Source organism: Protopterus annectens, chromosome 2.part2 (assembly GCF_019279795.1).
Source record: "Protopterus annectens isolate FY-2018-M chromosome 2.part2, PAN1.0, whole genome shotgun sequence".
In the NCBI taxonomy this organism is placed as follows: domain Eukaryota; kingdom Metazoa; phylum Chordata; order Ceratodontiformes; family Protopteridae; genus Protopterus; species Protopterus annectens.
Window position 1 is genome coordinate 166276057 of NC_056730.1, and position 23070 is coordinate 166299126.

Sequence of the window (23070 nt, forward strand, 5' to 3'; positions counted from 1 at the left end):
TTTTGCTCCCCTGCAGCTCTCAGCTCATAAAATCTACTCAACACTCAGCTGTATCTCTGAACTTTGCAGCACAAGAAATCTGGAAAAAGCCAAAATTTATTGAGGGGGGGACAAAAGGCCAAAAACCAGGGACACATTTTAAACATTGCTTGTATAATGTTGGAAAGTTGCTAGAATAAAATGCTGTGTTACCACCATACATTTCACTGCCACGTCTTGAACCCAGGGGACCCTGTGCAAAACAGTCAGAGCAACATACCACTACGCCAAATCAGCTGTTTTGTGAAAGAGGAAGACTGAAACTTAAATGGCTACCATTTAGTGAATTCAGTTCTCATAATAGCACAGCTGTCAACCTCTTAGCACAAAATACCCGAACAAAGCCAATAATGGGTGAATACAGCCCCCAAACATTCAGTGAATTCAGTTCTCACCATAGCTCTCAACCTCTTAGCAAAAAAACACCCAGACAAAGCCAGTAATGGGGGAATATAGCCCCCAAACATATTCAGTGAATTCAGTTCTTACCGTAGCTCTCAACCTTTGCACAAAACCTGGATGAAGCCAATAAATACCTGAACAAAGCCAATACTGGGTGAATACAGCGCCCAAACATATTCAGTGAATTCAGTTCTTACCATAGCTCTCAGCCTTAGCACAAAACCTGGATGAAGCCAATAATGGGGGGGGATACAGTCCCAAAGACAGGGATACATTTCAAATATCCATCTTGTACACTTAAAAAATTGCTAGAATAAAAGCTTTTTTATCATGCACTTTCTGAAGAATATGAAGTCTGATATTAAAATGAGTGCCCATTTTTTTTTAACATTTGTTAACCAGGAAAGTCTGACTTGGAAAATAAGCTAATTTTTAGCAGAGGCCCAGGGAGAAACACCCAGACAGCCAAGAATCAAATGAGAGAACATGTAGCTGTCAGGTAACAAGGACACAAATACAGAAACCACAGATTTTATGAGGAACAGAAAAAGTATGAGGGAAAAACCTGCAACATTTTTGCAAATGGTGGTGGGTAGGGAATTCAGGCTCTTGCCACTTGGGCCCAAGGTACAGGATTCAAGCCTTATTCTCTACCCACCACCATGTAGCTCCTAGGGCATTTCACACACACACACCTTACTAAAGCTACCTGTTTCAGTTCCTGCTCCACTAAAGTGTCCCATCTTCTCTCTGTTTCAGTTCCTGCTTGCTTGCAAGGGTCCCATCTTCAGTAAAGTCCTCTAAACTGTCCATTTCAGTTCCTGTGTGATGATGTCACAGCATCCTCTAAACTGTCCATTTTAATTCCCACTCGCAAACTGTGCGTGATGATGTCAGCACGCCTGCGACTGGACTTCTTAAAGAAGAACGTCCTAAAAAAACAAAACTTTTTTTTTAAATTAAAAAATTAACTTGTCAGCGGATTCCAGGGGGGTGCAAGTGCACCCCCTTACACCTGCCTGCGGGTGCCCTTGGCCACCACTTACTCAACTCCACATGCGACACAAAGAAAACACATGCACAACTATTCTCTGTACAATTTTGTTAAAATTACAGTGTTATATAGGAAGAACTTGCACAGCTAATGTATGGCAGCAACCTGAAGTAGAATGCACTGTATACATAAACGGAGCACTCTTGCAGAAACAAACAAGTACAGTACCTCACCACTTAGGTAGGGAACAGCAGGAAAAGAAGGTAGTTGTTGCGCTGAGCTGACCGGGAACTCTAAACTGCAGTGGCTGAACAGGAACTCCTGGTAGTGCCTATATGGCGGTCCGTGAATTCCTTGATGACTGGTGAAATAAAATAAAGGATTCAGTAGCAGGTAAAATCTCCAGTTCTTCACTGAAAGAAGGAAATACCTGCTGCTGGACCCACTATTTATTAGGGGAGAACAAAAGAAGCTTAGGTTGGGGGTGGAGGTGCTATGCAAGTGGTGGCTCGGAATGCAAGAATCCGATTGGCTGCCACAACTTGCTTAGCAAGAACTTTTAAAATGCTTTTTCTGAAAAAACTTCAATGTGACCTTAATGTTAAAACACACTGAATTGTAACTAGATATGATAAATTACATATTTAGTTATGATTTCAGAGTGTGTTACATTAAGGTGAACTACAAATCAGCTGTACACTTTCTCTCGCTTGTGGAAGCACTCGGGGATAACAGCTTGAAAATTGTATCTTCTCATGGAGCGCTCGGGCTTAAACACACAGGCGGCATGAGAAGCTACTTGGGGTTAATGAGTTAAGTGTGTGAGCATGCCCAGTATGCCCGTCTGTATTGAATGTGCGGATCGAGTCCAGGTAGTTTGTACTGCAGTGTAGACCTTTGTGTTGTACACCTACAGGTAGCATACTGTTTCTGCAGGGTATCTGTCAATAATTTGGCAATATGAGGACAAACTGTGTAGGGGATAGTGTGTACTGTATGTGATTGTGTCTGTGTTGCTCCAGCTGCATGGTACTGCTGTTAGCAGAGATATTCAGACGTGTATTGTTATACACAGTGATGTTTTCTGTCCTCTTGTACTGTCAGGTGGACATTCTTGCTCACAGTGATGTCTTAGGGGAAAAGGGGGGCAACAGCTGTGTCTGGTACTGTGGGCAGACACCTACGTATTAATGGTAAGTTATGCCATTCTGGAGGGGGAGCTGCAGACACTTGGTGCTGGGTTTGTGTATCCGGTTCAGCACCTTGGTACAGTACTGGCAAAGGATCCCATACTTGTATGCCTGTCAGCATGACAGTATGGGCTTATCTTGCTGTGGCAATGCCTCACAGCTGTACAGATTCACACAGGTCAGCCAGGGGCAGGGGCCATGGGTCAGGACATTTACCCTATTGTGGTGTACGAGCAGGTGTATAGCCACCCATATATGTGTTTGTAGCCAGGGATAGTGTGTGCACACAGCTTGGTGTCGCACCTTGCATATTGCATGCTGCTCATGATCCCCCCCCCCATTATTCTAACCTCTTCCATACATTATGCATACATTCTCTGATACATTCTCTAAGGGTATCGCCCCATCACAGGTGTGTGTGTTAGTGTTGGTCCACAGTTCATGCAGTGGGACATGGTGGACATGTTACTGTGGTTTGTCCACATGGCCTTGCATATGGATTGTGTGGAGTGTGTTAGTGTGTTATGCTGTTATTTGGGTGTCCGTGACATAACATGCATAGGCAGTACATATGAGACACAGGCCTTTCGCAGATGCCTGTGGGGCATTAGGTGTTGCTGCATGCCAGATGTGGCAGGTCATTGCATTCTGAGTCCTACAGTCCAAGACCACCATACAGTATATTCCCCTGGGGCGACAGGATAGGTGTGATAGGTGTTCATGCCAATACCTCCTAACAGTCTTGCTCAGGTGGTGTGGATGCTGGCAGGGTGCTACCTACAACTAGGAACACACCTGCATGGGACACCTGCACTGCATGCTGCAGTCTTTAGTTATTGCCATATACAGGTGGGGTCTTATTGTACCCATTCCCCACAGCAAGGATATGACCAGAGAGGTGCCTGTGGGAGGTGTTTGCATAAGCTGGGTGTATATGTACTATGGACACTACTTGCATCTGACACACAGATATGCATTGGGCATTCCAGTTATGCTTGCATGTGCAGGTACATCAGCTGTTTCCCAATACATCAGTCCTACCTCCTTTGTGATCTGTGAGTGTTTGGGCAGACAACACCAGTATCCCCTACTACAGGACCATATAATGTGATGCATTCCTGTATGTACTTTTCTAAGGGTGTCACCATTTCACAGTGACACAATATATACTGTATGTCTGGGGTGCTTTCCCCTGTGTACTGCTTGTATATCTAGACCAACAGCCATGCCATGTCAGTCTTTCAGATGGTGACACATTTTACCACCATACATTTGCAATGGCTTACAGCTAGCTTGTGTTATACTGATGGGTACTGTGTATGGCACTGCAGTTGTTAGGACTTGTCCCTGTCATCAGCAGTAGTGGACAATGGCCACCAAGTTTACCTCAACATGCATACATACAGATCACTCTCACACGATATGGGACACATGCCAACCTAACACGCACATACCTGCATATTGTGCAGATGCTACAACCTATCCTGCTACCTTGGCCTCCTCTGTGCATCTGTGGTCCACTAGTATTAGACCTACACATGCATGTTACTACATTTCTACATAGGGTTGTGGGGGGCACACCTGACTGATACGACGTGTGTACATCACATGGGGGCACACCAGACCATTACTATATAATTAAGTAGGGTTGGGGGAGCAGACCTGACTGTTTCTGCATTCCTACACAGGATTGAGGGGGCACACCTGACTATTTCTACATATTTACACAGGATTGGGGGGGCACACCTGACTGTTAATACATTTCTATGTAGGATGGGGGGCACACCTGACTATTTCTACATTTCTACACAGGATTGGAGGGCGCACTTGACTGTTATTACATTTCTATATAGGATGGGGGGCACACCTGACACTTGTACACATTTGCTTTGACTGTACTGGTATGTCAGGTACTCCATTTCATTCTGTATTCTAACCTATCATGCTGACTAGAGACATACCAGTGTATTACAGATCTTAGCTTTGATTTACCTACATATTAGTTTCCGACTTCCTACTCTTCAGAATTAATGTCCCACTGCCTGACCTGCTGTAGTCTGTCTGTGTAGGCCTGAGGTGGAGGTTACCCATAAGCATCATTCAGAAGCCATAGCACAGCCTTTGTTTGTGTTTGTCTACACCTGTCCTGCTGGCTGTGACTGTTGTTGGGTATGTGAACCTCCCTGACTGGCATGTGTGAGTCACTTACCTTGTGGGTGTCCCAGTATTGAGTGTGGTGCTGCAGGGCTGCCTATGTTGGATGCAGATAGTACACTCCCTACACATTGTTGAGTACAGGTAGTGCCATGTTTGACATCCCTTTTACTGTATGTGAGAGTCAGAGAGAGGTGTTATTCCCTGAGTCCATCCTGTGTCAGTGTATGTGCTATGCATTGCCTCTTTGTCAAGGCCAGGGCATACTGGGCATGCCTCCTTCTGCCTACTGGGGTATGATCAGGTTGTTCCTCCTCCAAGTCACTCTGTGCCTGTGCAGGCCTTGGCAATGGTGGGGGGGCTGTGTGGTCCTGCCCCGTTATGTTCCTGCTGCAGCTGTTTCTGCAGGATCACACTGTGTAGCATGGCACATGCGATGACAATTTGGGTACATGTAGCTGTTGAGGACTGCAAGGCTCCACTGGATGTGTCCAGGCACTGGAACCATGACTTGAGCATCCCAAACACACACTCTACTATTATTCTGGTCTGTGCATATGCCTCATTATGGAGTTTTTGTTCGGGTGTGTGCGCATTTCTGATGGGTGTCATCAGCCATGGCTCCAGTGCGTATCCAGCATCCCCCACTCGGTGACCATGAGGGATATCCCCACTGGCAAATCTCAGGTACAGCTGTGTCAGATGCCAGATGAGGGAATTGTGATAGCTTCCAGGTCAGCCAGCACACACATTCATTATTATGCCCTGGGCATCGCACATGATCTGGCAGTTGATGGAGAGGAAGCCCTTGTGGTTGATGTAGACCTTACCCCGCTCACCGGGTGGTGCTTTGATGCATATGTGCATGCAGTCTATAGCACCCACTACCTCAGGCTATTCTGCTATTTGGTGTAACAGTTGCATATTGCTGGCCAATGCCTCACAGGTGTTGGAGAAATATACATGCTCATCGACATGTGCTGACATGGCATCCAGGAACTGGTGGAGTACCCTGGATGCTGAAGCCTGTGAGATCTCCATCATATCCCCAGTTGGCCTTTGGAAGGTACCTGTAGCTAGTATTCTTAGGCCAACACATACCTTGGTATCCACTGGAATGGGGTCCTCTCTGTTAGTTCTGTGTGCCAGGCATGGCTGACACAGCTCAACAATTTGCTGTAGGAGGTCCCTGTCCACTCTATAGCGCTCCGCTATCTCCAACTCATGTAGGCCCTGGTAGGTTACCCTGGGTCTTTACACTCTTCTCCATCTCCTCACTGTGGGTTGGTTGACAGCATTCACATCCTCACCACCTTCAGCCTCTTTCACAAGTTGTTGTATGATAGCTATTGCAGCCCCTATCACTTTGTTGTCTTGTTTGTTAAAAGTTCCCCGCTTGTAAACACCGGTGGTATAGAGTGTGGAAAAAAACAGAGAGGAAGGTGTTTGCAAAGTTTATAGTAGTGTTCTGGGCTGGGCTGGTCTGCTGCTTGTGTAATTGGCTCATTCTGATATATTTCATCTGCCAGCTATGCTATGCTAGTTCTACTAAATTACCTTCCTACTGCTGTTTTCCCTTCCCATTGCCTTACTGTTTAAGCCCAACAAACCAGAGTGCTCAAATGTGCACAGAGCTGCTAGTTCCTGGTTTAAATTTTTTTATACCTTTAAAACCCGGTACGCAGCGCACACACCTGCATAGGCAATGTAAAGAGTGATAGGCAGACTCAGACACACCCCCTTGCTTAGCTGTGCTTAGCTAGGAGCAAACCTGAGCCACAGAGCCCCAATCCACTTACAGTATGCCTGACACCCCTCATGATGTCTCCTAGGCTTGCACCAAGCTATTCCTACTCTTACACTGTTGGGACCTGACTAGCAAGCTTAGGGTAACTGGGGTTCACTATCATTCCCCTCATTTGCATAGGATTGCCTGCTAATGCATAGTTACATGTCTCACACTGAGCCTCTCCCCCTAGCAACCACTACTCACTGGCTATGTTGTCTTCTGCCTGCCATTGACTTTAATGGCAGAATAATGATTTTAGTTAGAATGCTTATTTTAGGTTTATTTTCTTATTTTCCCCCGATCTCATTTGCGCGCTGCTGCCCTATGCTTAAACAGCCGAGATTGGCTAAAAACTGATAAAAGTTTATTTTTTAATTTTTTTTAAGCTGTTTGCAATGCCAATGGCCTTATACTTGGCCATTGGCATGCTTCCTAACTGATATGCAGCCTTTATTTGGGGCTGTCACGGCTCTGTTTTGGATTTTGCAGAAATGTACTCGGTTACTACCCGAGTACATTTCTGCAGATTACACTAGTCCTGCACAGCCAGTTTCAAGCTTCCTGGATCACAAATTCACCTCATTTGCATGGATTTCTCCTGCAAATGGGGTAATTTGCATACAGGGGCTTAGTCCGTGCAGGACTAGTGCAGGAGCGCTCATGCACGCCCCTGCAGGCTATTCCTGGCTCGCATGAAAGACAAATTGCCTGCTAAAGCTCTTGCACTAATCCTGCACACCGTGCAAGGCTTGCAGAATCTGGGGGAGTGTTGTATTCACTTCTCCTATTAGTCATTAATAATATACTAGGCTAGCGGTTTGAACTGCATTATTTATTTATTTATTGACATTTGTTGACCAGGAAAGTCCACTGGGTCAGGAACCCATTTTCAGTGGAGGCCCGAGGAGAAAAGCTCCACAATTAATGCAGCATTGCATGCTTGTGTGTTAAAAAAAATCACCATATTGGTAGTTTCCTAACTGTTTTGTGTTCCTTAGGTTTCAATTCCAGCTAAGGAGACACCATCATTCTTTGTTTTTTTTTGTTTGTTTTGTTTTGTCAATTTTGAAGTACGTTCTCTCAGGATTTTTTTATGGTACCATGTCTGCATTCACAAGGTATGAATAATTTAGCATTATTACTGAACCAAATCACCTAACTGACTTGTTGATTATAAAAAAGCTGTTTCAAGTTATATGAGGTCAGGTTCTGCACTCATAGCTGAGACTGTACCTGTTAAAAATGATATGCATTCTAACACAAAAACTGATAAAAATATGTCCATCAATGTTCTGAAAATGCCAAATTTGAACAATTATTTAAAACCTTATTCTGTTTTCATGGATGCACCTATGGAGACTGAGTAACTCTAAAACAACAAATACACATTTTAGACATTAAGTTAATGAAGTATAAAAATGTAGCAGGTATAGAACATTCACAGGAACAAACCACAGCTAACAAAAAGTCTTTCTGTAGTAAGAAGTCTCTCCACTGTTGTAGTATAAATCTCCTGGTGCAAACGCAATTCTGTTAATCACACCATGTAGTCGAATAAAACACTTTTATTAACAAAAATGGTAAGCGCTTTCACCTATAAGGCTTCTTCAGACCAAACAAATATATACAAACATTCAGCCTCTCTTATATAGGCCTCCTCGTGTATTATTCATTAATTCAGTAAAATTACTCATGCTGACATAATTTCCTGGGCTATAAAAATGTATGACTAAATATGTAGCTACATGAGACAATACTTCAATAGTAATTCATGTTCTTATAACATTATTCCATGTTAAAACCAATCCTTAAAACATCTCTTGCTATTAAGAAGCTAATCATAGCAATATATAAAAAATCAATCAAAACACTTTCAAGAATGATGCATTGTATCTAAATACAGACTGAATAAATACGTTTAGAAGTATTGTCTCATGTAGCTACATATTTAGTCATACATTTTTATAGCCCAGGAAATGATGTCAGCATGAGTCATTTTAATTTTAATGAATTAATGAATAATACACGAGGAAGCCTATATAGGAGAGGCTGAATGTTTGTTTACATTTATTCGGTCTGAAGAAGCCTTATAGGTGAAAGCGCTTACCATTTTTGTTAATAAAAGTGTTTTATTCAACTACATGGTGTGATTAACAGAATTGTGTTTGCACCAGGAGATTTATACTACAACAGTGGAGAGACTTCTTACTACAGAAAGATTTTTTGTTAGCTGTGGTTTGTTCCTGTGGATGTTCCATACCTTCTACATTATTATTTTCATTTTTTACATCGCAGGAACATTTATTCTGTGGTGGTGCTACTTCATTTTACTAAATGAAGTATAAAAGCTTGCAGATGGATGATCTATATTTTCAAGGATGCATTAATTCCAAACTAGTATCAAAATATTTGCGAATATGGACAGTAGAGTGGTACCTAATTCAATTATGCACAATGAACTTCCTGATTTATTTAAGACTAGTTGTGAATTAAAGAATATTATAATTCAAGAAAATGAGATATATATGAAGAAATTACATAATGTTATTTGCCTCATTTCAACTTCTGTTATGAATGACTTACTGTTTGACAGCATCTGTAACAAATACATCAGTGTTATTAATAAGGTTAACAAGCAAATTCAACAGCTTAGGAAGAGGAAGGACAAGAGGTTGCAGTGTGACAGACTAGATTATGATGAGAGGCATGCATATCCACAGCCAGTTTTTAAAAGTAACCCAGATGAGTGCATTGAGGGGAATGTGGAAAACAACAATAATTCTGCAATTGATAATATGTGGTTGCCAGCTTTGGATAATTTTTTGGAATACCCTCCTTTGAAGTGGATCAAGAGGCTGGCCAACTAAGTAAAAACAGTGTTCAATCCACAAGGGAGCATTAATGACAGAGGCAAGTAATGTCTGAAGATAGGGCAGAAGCCAAAGGAGATTCTGTTTTGAAGAGCAGCAATAACTGAATAATAGGAATCTACAACTAAGTGAAGGTGAGACGAATGAACATTCAGATCTATATATTGATCTGGTGGATAGGCACAATGAACAAAGTACTGAAACATGTTTACAAAAAGATGGTTTCAACATTTATAATTATAGTTTCAGACCTATTACGTATGTTCACTTTCAGTTGATTCAGAGTGGTTTTACTTTTGTTCCTACTAGGAGAATGACCATTGGTGACACTATGTTTTTCCAATGATAGTGTAAGACTGGCAGAAACAGACGCAATAAAACAATTATCAATAAAACTTTTAGAAAGCATAAATGCATAAAACTCTACTAAATGTTACAATTTGCTCATACATGCCTTTAACACACTAATCATATATTTTTGATGTAAAATAGTTCCTCCTTCTAATGTTTCAAAGTTGCTGTAGTATATGTAATTGTTGTTGGATGAAGCATTTCACATCCAAAGTATAAGTATTTAATGTCAATACTCACACACACACACACACACACACACACACACACACACACACACACACACACACACACACACACACACACACACACACACACACACACACACACACACACACACACACACACACACACACACACACACACACACACACACACACAGTCATACATAGAAAACATGCACACACCAAAATGTGACCATTAATTACAGACACTTTCTTAACTGAGTACTCTTCAGCTGTCATTGTGATCAAATGAATGAAGCAAAATCACAAATAATTGCAACACCCCCTTCCTTTCAACTGTACTTGATTTTGCAGAATGTCCCTGATTTGCCTCCTTCTTTTTCTGGTAAATCACTGAGGATTACGGTTTGTCAATAAAGCTAAATATTATAAGTCTGTACTTCGTATTGCTCAGATAATGAATGCGTGATATAAAGTCTTTTGGAACCACGTTCTTGAGCAAAGAAGTTGAGAGGTATGCACTGTCCTTTTCTATTGCTTCATCACTCTCTCTGTTACACACACACACACACACACACACACACACACACGCACACACGCACACACGCACATACACACACACACACACACACACACACACACACACACACACACACACACACACACACACACACGTACACGTACACAAACACAGACTCTCTCAATTGTACTTTTTTGTTTAATTTTCTACCTCACTAAACAGCAAGTTCTTGTAACTGCTATTTCAGTTACTTTTTTTAGTTATGTGTTTTTCTTGACCTATATTGTTATTATTATTGTTATTATTATTATTATTATTATTATTACTATTATTATTATGCTTTCTAAACAGCAAAGTCATATTTAGTGAGCATAAAAATGGTGACTATTTGCTTTTTTCAGTCTCTCCTTCATGGCAGACTGGGCTTTACCTGTACAACAGCACCCTGTTAGGGAACATTTTTTCTCCAGTAGGGTGTATGATGTACATTCATTCCATTGTCTAAACTACTATCAATTACTTTACAGAAAATGTTTCCATATAGACATGTACATAACCTATGATTACAGGCTGTAGTGGTACCAATTCACATAGGGGATAAATTTTGACCCCAATAATTTCAAACCTATCAGGCTGATTAGCATTGTGTGAAAATCATGGAGATATTTACTGAGGATGTTATCAAAAATGGAACATGGAATCTACTTCTGCAACCTACTTATGTTAGATGTGAAACAGTATGTATTGTTGAAGAAAGAGAAACTGACCTACCTTTGAATCTTATGTCCTTCTATGCACAGATAGCATTAACATTTGATGAAAGACTGGCATTGCTGAAACATCCGACAATACTCTACATAAAGTAATAATACATGTTCAAATTGTTTGTTTAAGAGTATCTAGTTGTACATGTGGAGCGTTTCTCCGCAGGCCTCCTATGAAAATGGGACTTGTGCCTAGTCGGACAATACCCGGTAAACAAAATAAAATAAAATAAATAAATAAAAATAAATAAATAAAGTAATAATTATAAAGTTAAAAACACTAATTGTTAATCCAAATGTAGTTCAACTGATAAAAACTGGTTAAGTGACATGGCACAACAAGCCATGGGGTACCTGTCAATCTCAATAAGGCTACTAGTGATGCCCCTCAATGGTCAGTACTGGGGACCTTCTTTTCATTTTTGACTATTTTTCTTTCACATAACAGTAAAAATGTGCTCTGGAAAAGCAAATATGTTGGTAATTGCTGACTAGGTAGCATAATCAATTCAACAATAAGATGCTAAACTTCTACAAAATACTAAGCAGATTGTTAGATCATAAACATGACGTCATCATTAACTGTCTAGGGATAACAGTCAGAAATAAAACACCTTTGCCTAGTGTGTATCCACAAGACTCTGAAAACAGTATACTACAGCCAATCTAATGCTATAGGGCATGTTTAGTTACTCAGGAGTGATCAGTATGTCTTTATTCTGAATTGGGATAACTTATTAAATACAATATTGCATTTTGTAATAACATTTAGACAAGACTGTTATTTATCTACAAGAGTCAGAAAAATGTATTCTATAGCCAGTCTAATTCCATAAAAAGCATATTTAGTCTCCTGTGAGATTATTCTACCCCTTTATTTCTCAGTACTTAAATCTGTTATCGAATATAGTGCTGAACTTTGTAGCTTTCAAAACAACCCACTTCAAAGAACTTGGAAAAATACGATGACTTCTTCAAATAAAGATGAGAAAACCCAAACTATTCAGAAAGGCTTCAAAAGCTGTCACTATGGTTTAGCTTTATGAGTTACTTAGAGGTGACCTCTGCCTAGTCTGTGAAGGAATTTCAGATCTGTTTCTGGCTGAAAGTCTTAAGACTAGAATGTAGCTCTGAGAGAAATGAGGGAACAGAGAACAGGACTGTCCTCATCTCTGACATCATAAATGTAAGAGTAGTGGTGGGAGGATGATGGGAGGTCTAAGGAAGGATTTTGACTGGCTCACCAAGATGGATGAAAGGTAGTTCAGTGCAGACAAATGCAAAGTATTGCACTTGGGTATAACAACCCCGGTACTAAATATCTCTGGAGAAGCTAAATGGCGACAGCAGATCAGGAAAAAGATCTGGGGACATTATCACTACTGAACTGGACCTCTAGGATAAGAGTGATAAGGCAGTTGCAGCATAAACAGAATGCTTCTGTATATTCTCAGGGAGATGAACTCAAGAAAGAAAGAGAGAAAGAAAACAGTTCTAGTAAACTGAACCCTGTAAAGATCATAGTGAACAAGCCTAGGTGACATACTTAAGCTTTAACGTCAGTATATTTGTATGCTTAAAACAAGGCACTTGAATAGTTAAAACAATAAGTTAAAAGAGCAGTATGGAGAGTTAAGACAGTAGTAATTACAGACAAAGGCAAACATGCAATTTGTTCTATGGAGCTGCCATTAAAGGGAAGGAAGGATAAATATGCATTTTCAGAGCTCTTAAAGCAGACCAGAGTTGAACACTCCATGTGTAATCAAAGTAGTAGGTTTCATTGGTACAAGTCCTGAAAAGCAAACGCCCAAACACTAAAAGCTTCATTCTGTGCTATAGGAACTTCTGCAAGATTTTGATCAGCAGATCACAACACTTTTGATGAATAATAAGGAGCAATTAGCTTCCTCAGTTATATGGGACCCAAGTCATCCAGAGATAAAAAGACCAACATCAAGGTTTTGAAAAGTAAATGGAAGTGGATATGAAGTCAGGGCAATGTCTGCAGCATGACTTTTGTATGCTGGTAATGATGTCTACCATTAGGTAACTTCACTACCAAATTTTGTACCAGTCAGTGTCAGGAATCTCAATGCAAAGAATATCACAGTTGTCCATGACAGCAGAAACCAGGGCATGAATAACCACAAAAGCATCATCCAGAGGTAACAAGTGCTTAATCCTGACAATATTATTCAGATGAAAGAAAGATTACTTGAACTTGGCATGCACCTGTTCTGTAAATGTCAGACAAACATTGAAGATGATGCTAACATTGCACACTTTAGATGCAAGCTTCATCTTATTGCAGTGTTAGAAAATAATAGACAGAAGCAGCAAAGCTGATGAAAACATCAAGGGGGTATACCGAGTGAAGACTTTTAGTCCAAAAGTGTTCAGTTTCAAGTGATTACAAATAGGCCAGTGATGAGCAGCTTCTGGATAATCTGCTAATGAAATCACCATTGTGATATGTTCCTGAAAGTAGAAGAAGTGAAGATGTCTATTATTAGCACAGCAGTAGTAAGATAGAACTTTGCCTATAATAAGTCCTCTGTGGGCAATATGACTACTTTTAAAAGTAACTGATCCAGAGGTTTACAATCAAAATAGCTCCTGCTCTAGCTCCTGTTCGAACATGGTAGGAGTGATAGTCAGTATGTCAACAGTCAAGTGAATAGCAGTTAAGAAGATCATTAACAGGGCAGAGAAATGTAGCATGTCTGTAAACAGCAACTGTCAACATTAACATCGAAAACGGACTGTCGATGGTATGGGTCGATCATCTGACCTCATTAATATTCATAAGGCGATGATATGCGTTCAGGATATCAATGTTTGCAGTTGTGAATTCCACAATTTTGATAGTAAACTATGATCCAGAACGTGATCCTGAATGCCAGACTCCATCTAATAGAGTTGTGATGTGTTAAAACTTGAAACAGGTCTCTGGGTACATCCTGAAAGGTTGGGGTGTACCAATCTATGATGATAGTGAAGTGACCATAGTAAGTATGTAGACATTCTATATTCTGTTAGGTTACTACAGCAGATGGTGTCTAAAGCTATAGAGAGATCAGCCATGACCCATGATATATATTTTTTTGTTAACCAGGGCAGAGCAGTAATCCACACAGACCTTTCTCAAACTCAGCCCAGGAGCATTGTCTGCATAAGTAACATGCTCATAGTCACACAATTGACAAATGGAGGCTGAGGGAATCCAATCCTGCACCACAAGAAACAGTTAATTACCTATGCATAGCCTTCATTTTCTGCCCTGACTGTTAGATTATTATAAGCAGGACTGTGGCACACCATCCAGGAGTGAGAAGATCTGATGTCATCCAGGAAAAAGAAGATCTTCTCTCAGCCTGGACAATTGCACAGCCCTTGGAGTCAGAACAAGAAAGTGTAGACTTAACAGAGATAATTTTGCCTGAAAAGAATGAAGTGGTCATTTCACAATGGTGTAATATAAAAGCTTTATAACTTCTAAGACATTTTGGTTTACAAAGCCTGTTGTCCTCAGCAAAAATCATAGCTTGTCATTTGGCTATGATTGAAATCTCTCTCAATAAATATGTTGCCTTCTTATGAGAGATCTTAGATTGGCAATGAAGATAGTGTCCATCCAGGTCAAATTTATATCTCCATATATATGCTTGTCTCCAATGACTCTTCAACCTGCATCCTTTTGAGTCACAAGGTGTGGAGCTCAGAATCAATCCATGGTTTGAATGCTTTTAGAAGGGGCAAGATGTCCATAGCAAAGGGTGAGAACATTCAAAGCAATGGTCAGGGACATCTTAAAGTCAATTATCTAGTCATTTAGATAATCTGAACCATCTTCCAAAAACAACTGAAGAAGTACTGAGAAAGCCATGAACTCATTATTAATCCATATGATGACATCATTGAGAATTTCCAGAGTTTGGTGGCACAAATAAAGCTGATGAAGAAAGCAAAACTGTAGGAGTGTCTTAACACAGCAGACTGCACTATAAATGAGAGGATTGCTACAACTTACTCCTGCTCACGTCATACTGAAAAGTAAAAGAGTTTCTAAAATTATCACAACCTGAGCCAACTGAAGCTCAGTTTTAAAGCAAATCGAACCCCCACCTTATGCTACCCAGCCTAGAACTCTGAATTACAAAGGTACAAGGAAGAACAGCCACTGAGAAATGTGGGCAAAACTGTGGAATTTTGGATTTCATGTCTACACTATGAATGTAATATCAACATTAAAAAAATGAAATAATGGTATGCTTTTTATGGCTGGACCTTGCATTTATATGCAGTGCTCTGTATGGAACCAAAGGAAAAGAGTCCCCATTAGCCTGCTGGAGAAGACAAACCAGAACTCTGGGTGTATCCAGGAAAAATATGGTTCAGTCTCAAATGAACGTTTCACCTAAGTGTGGAAGAATGAGTTCTTAATGTCCACCAAGAGTATGTACCCAGGATTGTTAACAAAGACCCTCTTACACTGTCTACCCCTATGCACAGATAAGGATATCAGGCTCCAGGAAGAAATATATGCAAAAGGCACAAGAAGGGTGCATGGAATGGACAGGGAATATATATGACTATGACTAGAGCATAAAAGAGCTGGATATCTTCTTACTGGAGACTACATGACATAAGGGTACACAATATTATGTAAAGAAAATGGAAAGTAGTTAGCCTGAACAAGAAGGGGCAAAAAACAACTATTTCCAGATTTGTGGAAGTATTTATTGACAGAGAAGGCTCATGGTTGATAAACATTGATTAAGATTGTGTGGTAAATAGGGAAGATAGCATGGGAGAGATGGATAACTTAATGTTAGGGAGACAGAATGCTAAATGCACTTAAAGGGCAGACAGAAATGGATATTTGTTTCCTTTCATGATCAAGAAATATAATATAATATAATATAATATAATATAATACAGTTAGAGTTCATGGTACTGGCAGGAATAAATGTTATGTTGTGAGACACAATCCCCGGGATTCATGAATCTCGGCGCAAGGACGGCATTAGCCTTGCGCTGACCGTGTGGCGTAGAGATGGCGCAGCAGCACCACATGCATATTAATGAAGGTGCGCTGCCGTAACGGCCACATGCATTGGAAACATGTACGAGTGCAGGGGGCATGTCCAAGAGCTGCACGGAGGGGTGCACATGTCGGCTGCATACGCGCAACCTAAAATGCTGACTAGTACAGCCTGCCTCTAATAGTAATTACTCTTGTCAGTGTCCGTGGACACTGAAATGTATGCAAAGCATACGAGACATCATTGTGAACACCACAATAAGAAGTAAACACAAAGGCACGGAGCTGAATATTGAGTCCCTCGAACAAATGATATTTAAAACCCCGTGCCCGTATTCCATTGTATTGTCACTAGTTATACCAAGTGAAAGCAAAACACATCGTGTTAGCACGCTGCCAATTGCCAAGCCTAGCCCAATGGTTTGGGTTACCACCTGTCCTACATTGTGAGGGACAGTCCCACTCTAGGCAGGTGTGTCCATACCAAAACTATAATAAATGTGAAATGTTCTGCAATAGTAGGACATACTTATGTCCCATATGTTATGTAATAGTCCCATACAATACGTATGTCTGTATATAAAATACCTATATGTTACAAGAAACACAATAAGCAAGTAAATGAAACAGAATAAGCAACTACACTGCTACAACAATAAAAGCTTATATGTAGGCATGAAACTAAAGTACTATCCTTTGTAATGACCGTGGGTATGTGTTGGCCTGTAAACTCAGATGTGTGCCACGAAAATGTCCCATCCAGGTCATATAAAAATGTGGCAACCCTACCAATGGTCAGAGCATTCGCCCCATATCTGCCCATTCGCGGTCCAAGTCGTCCTTGTCAGGACAGCGCATAGATGAACAGATATTACCCGGGTCTACCTACCATGTTATAAAAGATAAGTATTTGCGTGTACCTATGTGCGTGAAGTACAGCATGTGGATGATCTGAAATGTTAGTGTAGACCTCACAACCATATTGATCCCAGAGATATGTAGTGCACGCAATGTGTTCTGTTGACTGTGCCATGGGCCATCAACTAGAGAAGGGATGAATGTTGTCTGTGGAATATGGGGGTGGGGGTGACAGGTAATGTTATAATTCACCAAGGGGACACTGGGTTGGATGCACAATAGGAGAACTGGAGGTCTATGAGGGAGTAGTGGGTGAATCAGGAAGATAACTAAAGAACAAATATACACATCCGCAATACAATCCCACAAACATGTGAACATTAAAATGTGCAATACACATGTAAATAAACGTTACCGGCACATACCCACATAATGGTCTGGCCTGAACTGAGCCATCCAACCCCAACACACCTGGATACATAATTGAATACCCATCACCCCCTTCACAGCACACCACCCCCCCCTTCCTGAATGTCCACCACAACCAGCCATACTTGGGCTGCTAGATAGGCGTGGCCATATCTGCACATAGTGACCCCTACCCATATCTAATAGACAGTCTCACCCTAGGCAGTCTCAGGATTGCAAACTATGTATACCTTGCATGTATAACTCTACCTTACAGCCGTAAAGCAAAGAAGGTCATTGGTCCCCACAATTTTTGGATATCCCTCATGGGATATGTATCTGTTCTAAACATTAGACTTGGTGTCACGACATGATGTCCAGTCCTGTATACATCTGGACACAAGTTGTATGAGCAATAGTTGTCCACAAGTCTGCTCAGCCTCCAGCTGGTCCTGCAGAACCTATGACCCGGGATTAAACACCTGACTGTAATGCACGTCTCCCCACGTGCATTATCAGGAATATATACCTTACAAATTTGTATAGTGGCAGTCAGATATAGGGTGCTTAAGGCACTTTAAAGCAGACGTAAGTAGGGTTACCACCTGCCCCACCTTGTGAGGGATTAAACACCTGATCGTGATGCACGTCTCCCCACGTGCATTATCGGGAATATATACCTTACACATTCGCATAGTGGCAGTCGGATACAGGGTGGTTAAGGTGCTGTAAAGCAGATGTAAGTAGGGTTACCACCTGCCCCACTTTGTGAGGGATTAAACACCTGACCGTGATGCATGTCTCCCCATGTGCATTATTGGGAATATATACCATACACATTTGCATAGTGGCAGTCGGATATAGGGTGCTTAAGGTGCTTTAAAGCAGATGTAAGTAGGGTTACCACCTGCCCCACCTTGCGAGGGACAGTCCTTTTTTGGGCAGTTGTGTCCAGACCAAATATAATACAATGGCAAATGACCTGTGATTGTAGGAAATATGTCCCATATTTCATGTAACAGTTGCATAAAACAGTTATTTATGTAAAATACTTAAGTTACAAGAAACAGATTATGCAACTAAACTGCTACAAGAATAAGATTTCATTTAGGCAAATAAGTAAAGTTCTAACCTTTGTACTGACCGTGGGTATCTGTCGGCCCATAAAATCTGATGTGTGTCCTGAAAATGCCCTGCTTTGGCCATATGAAAAGGTGGCAACCCGAGACGTAAGTGGGTATGCAAGCATGTATGCCCAACGGTAAGTGGTGGTGATTTAACGGTATAGGAAATGTAAATGAACATGTAGGTGTATATGTATGTGTATGTACAGACCGATATATATATATATATATATATATATATATATATATATATATATATATATATATATATATAAATATATGTAGATATGAAGAATGAACATGGTCACAATATAGGAAATCCCCGTAATAGTTAGTGCTGTTATATATCAGGATGGCCATAGGTGAGCACACCTCTGCATCCCAATCCACAGGTAGGATGCTAAAAGTGGAACAAACAATCTCCCCTTGCTAAGTCTGACTTTCAACTAGATACAGGGCAGTCCAGGTCCCCAGTTGGACAAGCCTAAACCCGGAAGACTATATGAACACCCTGACAATCAAACACACGTATGTGCCAGGACTATAGGCTTTGAGGTCTGAATATCCTCGGAGTGAGTCAACATGCGGCATGAGTCCAGAGCAGTAGGGAATAGAGAATGGCGTGTGTGTAGTAGTGCATTTTTCTCAACAGGAAAATGGATGTCTGCTGTGTAAGTGAAGTGATGAGGCATGTGTTCGGGTAACTATGCACAATGGGTATACATATAAATGAGGCAGAACACCAATAATGTAGTGGTTAGAGTTCCACCTAACGAAAAGGCATTCATGGTTCAAGGTCGACAATAGCCCATATAATTTTCCTTGTGGAATGAATGTTGCTCTGCTGTAAAGCTGACATTTAAGAATGTAAAGGTGAACGTGTGTATCACATGGGACTATTAACCAGATCCTTTCAATCAAAGTGGTATTGTTATAATATATAAGGCACAAATAAGCACATATAAGCGGCAATAAACATATGTAACGCACAGTAAGCATAGGCGAGTGCGCCTGTGCGGGTGTAAGCAGCTCCCAGCATAGGAAATGTATGTTTGTATGTACAGATGTAATATACACACATACACATATGTATATATATATATATATATATATATATATATATATATATATATATATATATATATATATATATATATATATATATATATATATATATATATATATATATATATATATATATATATATATGTGTATAGGAAATGTATGTTTGTATGTACAGATGTAATTTATATACATATATATATATATATATGTGTGTGTGTGTGTATACATATATATATATATATATATATATATATATATATATATATATATATATATATATATATATATATATATATATATATATGTATATGTATATATATATATATATATACACACACGAACACACACACACACACGCACACACACACACACACACACACACACACATATATGTGTGTATAGATATATATTTACATACATGAGAAATATATATATATATATATATATATATATATATATATATATATATATATATATATATATATATACATATATATATATATATATATATATACATATAAAGAATGGACATTGGCTGCCCAGGAGTGAGCAGAGCACTGCTACTCACACCACAGGCAGGGTTTTACCAGTGGGAGTAACATCGTTGAAATTCTAGGTCTACTTTACACACAGACGGAATGTAGTCCCATGCTGGGACCTCCAAAAATTGTAAAGCGCAAATGGCCATATTCTATAACCCCAGGAAATGTGCAAATATACATGGCGGGAGACCCTGTGAATACACGAGGTGGGACAGAATGTGTGCAGGGCCCTAAAAGCTCTGGAGAGGGAAATGTGTAAAGGTGTGTCATGGCTGCGATAACAAGTGGATAATGGATGTTACGCATGTAAATTTAACACTGGTGGGGTGGAGGAACTATGGGTATGCAATTATGGATCCAGACGTGCCAGGGTTGGATGGGCCGGTTCTAATGGACCGCCCTGTGGAGGTCAGCTAGGTCGTAATAGGTATATATGCATACTCACATGCAGACAACAATATATGTTGAAGTACAAATTCTGTAATGCATGCATTCCATTTGTTGACATAAATAATAGGAATGTGCCCATGTAAACATCGACAGTAGATGGAATAATAGGCTGTGCAGATGAGGGATGGGTCGAATCACACTATCACATTCCAATTACCATCGGTAATCCATACATGAACATATAGCGACATCTGTCCGCTGTATAACGTGCTACATACCGATTACAAGATAACTGGAGTGTGTCGGTGTTATAATGAATAAGGCACTAGCAAGATATGAATATACATGTATAAATACAAATGCAGATATGTCTGTATATATTAATGTAAATAGATATATATATATGTTACAGTAAATATACACATGTATATACCTAGTTATGTTACATCAGTTACAGGTAACATGTTTAGACCGGGCATATGTTGGTGGGAGGTCCACTCAACAAACGTCTACATACCACCCCCCCCCCCCAGCTAGGCCGGTGAGACATACAGACACGCAATAAAGGTAAATACAACACTGCTTCCCAGACCACCAGCAGGAAACTACCAGTGGGAGAGATCTACAAGGTCTACACTTTAAACATGGACAGCAACTTCCCTTGTTGGACACCAAAAATTTGGTACTTCCAACCAATGGGGGAACACAATTACGACCAGGATGTAGCTGTACATGGAACAGTTAGTTGTGCAAGCCTGATAACACATGGATTGACACAACGTACGACATGTGTCCCGACACGGGGAGAGTGGGCAGTGTGTAGGGGTGTGTTCATATCCCACCTGCGTCCACCTGCTCCCACAGTAATAGTGGCAGGTGGGGGAACTATGGGTATGCGATTATGGGGCTAGGCGTGCAGGTGTTGGCTGGCAGACACATATTAGGACCGCCCTGTGGGTGTAAGTAATATTCCAATGTGGGTATAGCAGACACCTATACCTCCCAAACTGTAAGAGCACATCTACTGGACAGTCCGTAAACCACTGGGGGAACACATAGGGACCATATCATTGAACTGTCCCCGATTACTAGGGACGTCCATGATTACGAATCAGAATCTAACACAGTCCCAACTAAACCATTCTAGAACTAGTGATATTAGGAGGAAAGGTGGTGGAATACACGTAATGAATAATGACAACATGTAAGAGTCATAAACAATATGTACCTCAGACAATGTGTATGAATACATATGTGCTCTGTGTCCATCAATGTGTCAGGTTAATAGCACCAACCCTCTAAATGTGTCCCTGAGGTCATTATGCAGTGACCCTGATTCAGTGTTTATTCTTCCCCATTCATATGAGAGGTCTGATACTGAGAGAAAGTGCATGTTCCGCTGACTACCTTAGAAAGTTGATAGAATAATAGGTTTGGGGTTACCACCTGTTCACCTTTGCGAGGGATACTCCCCTTTGGGCAGTTGTGTCCCACATAATAACTGTAATTAAGGCAAATGTCCTGTGATTTCGGGCAAAGACTACCTATATTGTCTGTAATAGTAGCATAAAACAATTATGTTCCTCTGAAACACATAAACGTTATAGGTAACAGTATAAGCAACTATAATGCTACAAGAGTAACCTTTTATTTAGGCAAAACAGTGAAGTACTCCCCTTTCTACTGGCTGTGGGTGTATTGCCCTGCAAAGTCTGATGTCTCTACATACAGGTCCTATAGGGTTGCCACCTTTCCAAATGGCCAGAGTGGGACATGTTCTGTAGAAATGTCAGACTTTCCAGGACTAAATATACCTACAGCTGTGCATAGTACAGGATTACACTTATTTGCACAAATAAAAGCTTAATCTAGTTGCATTTGAATTGCTTATGCTACTTCACATAACATATAGAAGTGTCATATATAAAATAACTGTTGTATGCAATTATTAATGAAATGTAGAATATAATAATATCCTGTAATCTGGACATGTGCTATGTCTTGATTATTTTCGCAGTGTCCCTCACAAAGTAGGACAGGTGGTAACCCTAAAGTCCAACCTTGGCCAATTGAGAAGGTGGCATGACCCGTCCGACGGATGTGGCTACCACAACCCAACTACTTGTTTGTACTGCAGGGTCTCGGTTCCCATGTATCAGCCAGATGGGAGCAGAGTGTATGCGGAACACACAAATATGATTAATTCACTGGACAGGCTGCTGATTTCGTACATTTGAACACCATGCCGTCGCCTAATGGGCAGCCATTCCCGATACTGTAGTCTTGTAGTCTGATGTGATAGGCATTACAAGGTGGGAGCAGATTGGAAGAGGAACACACAATTATGAATGATTCACTGGACAGGCCGCTTATTCCGT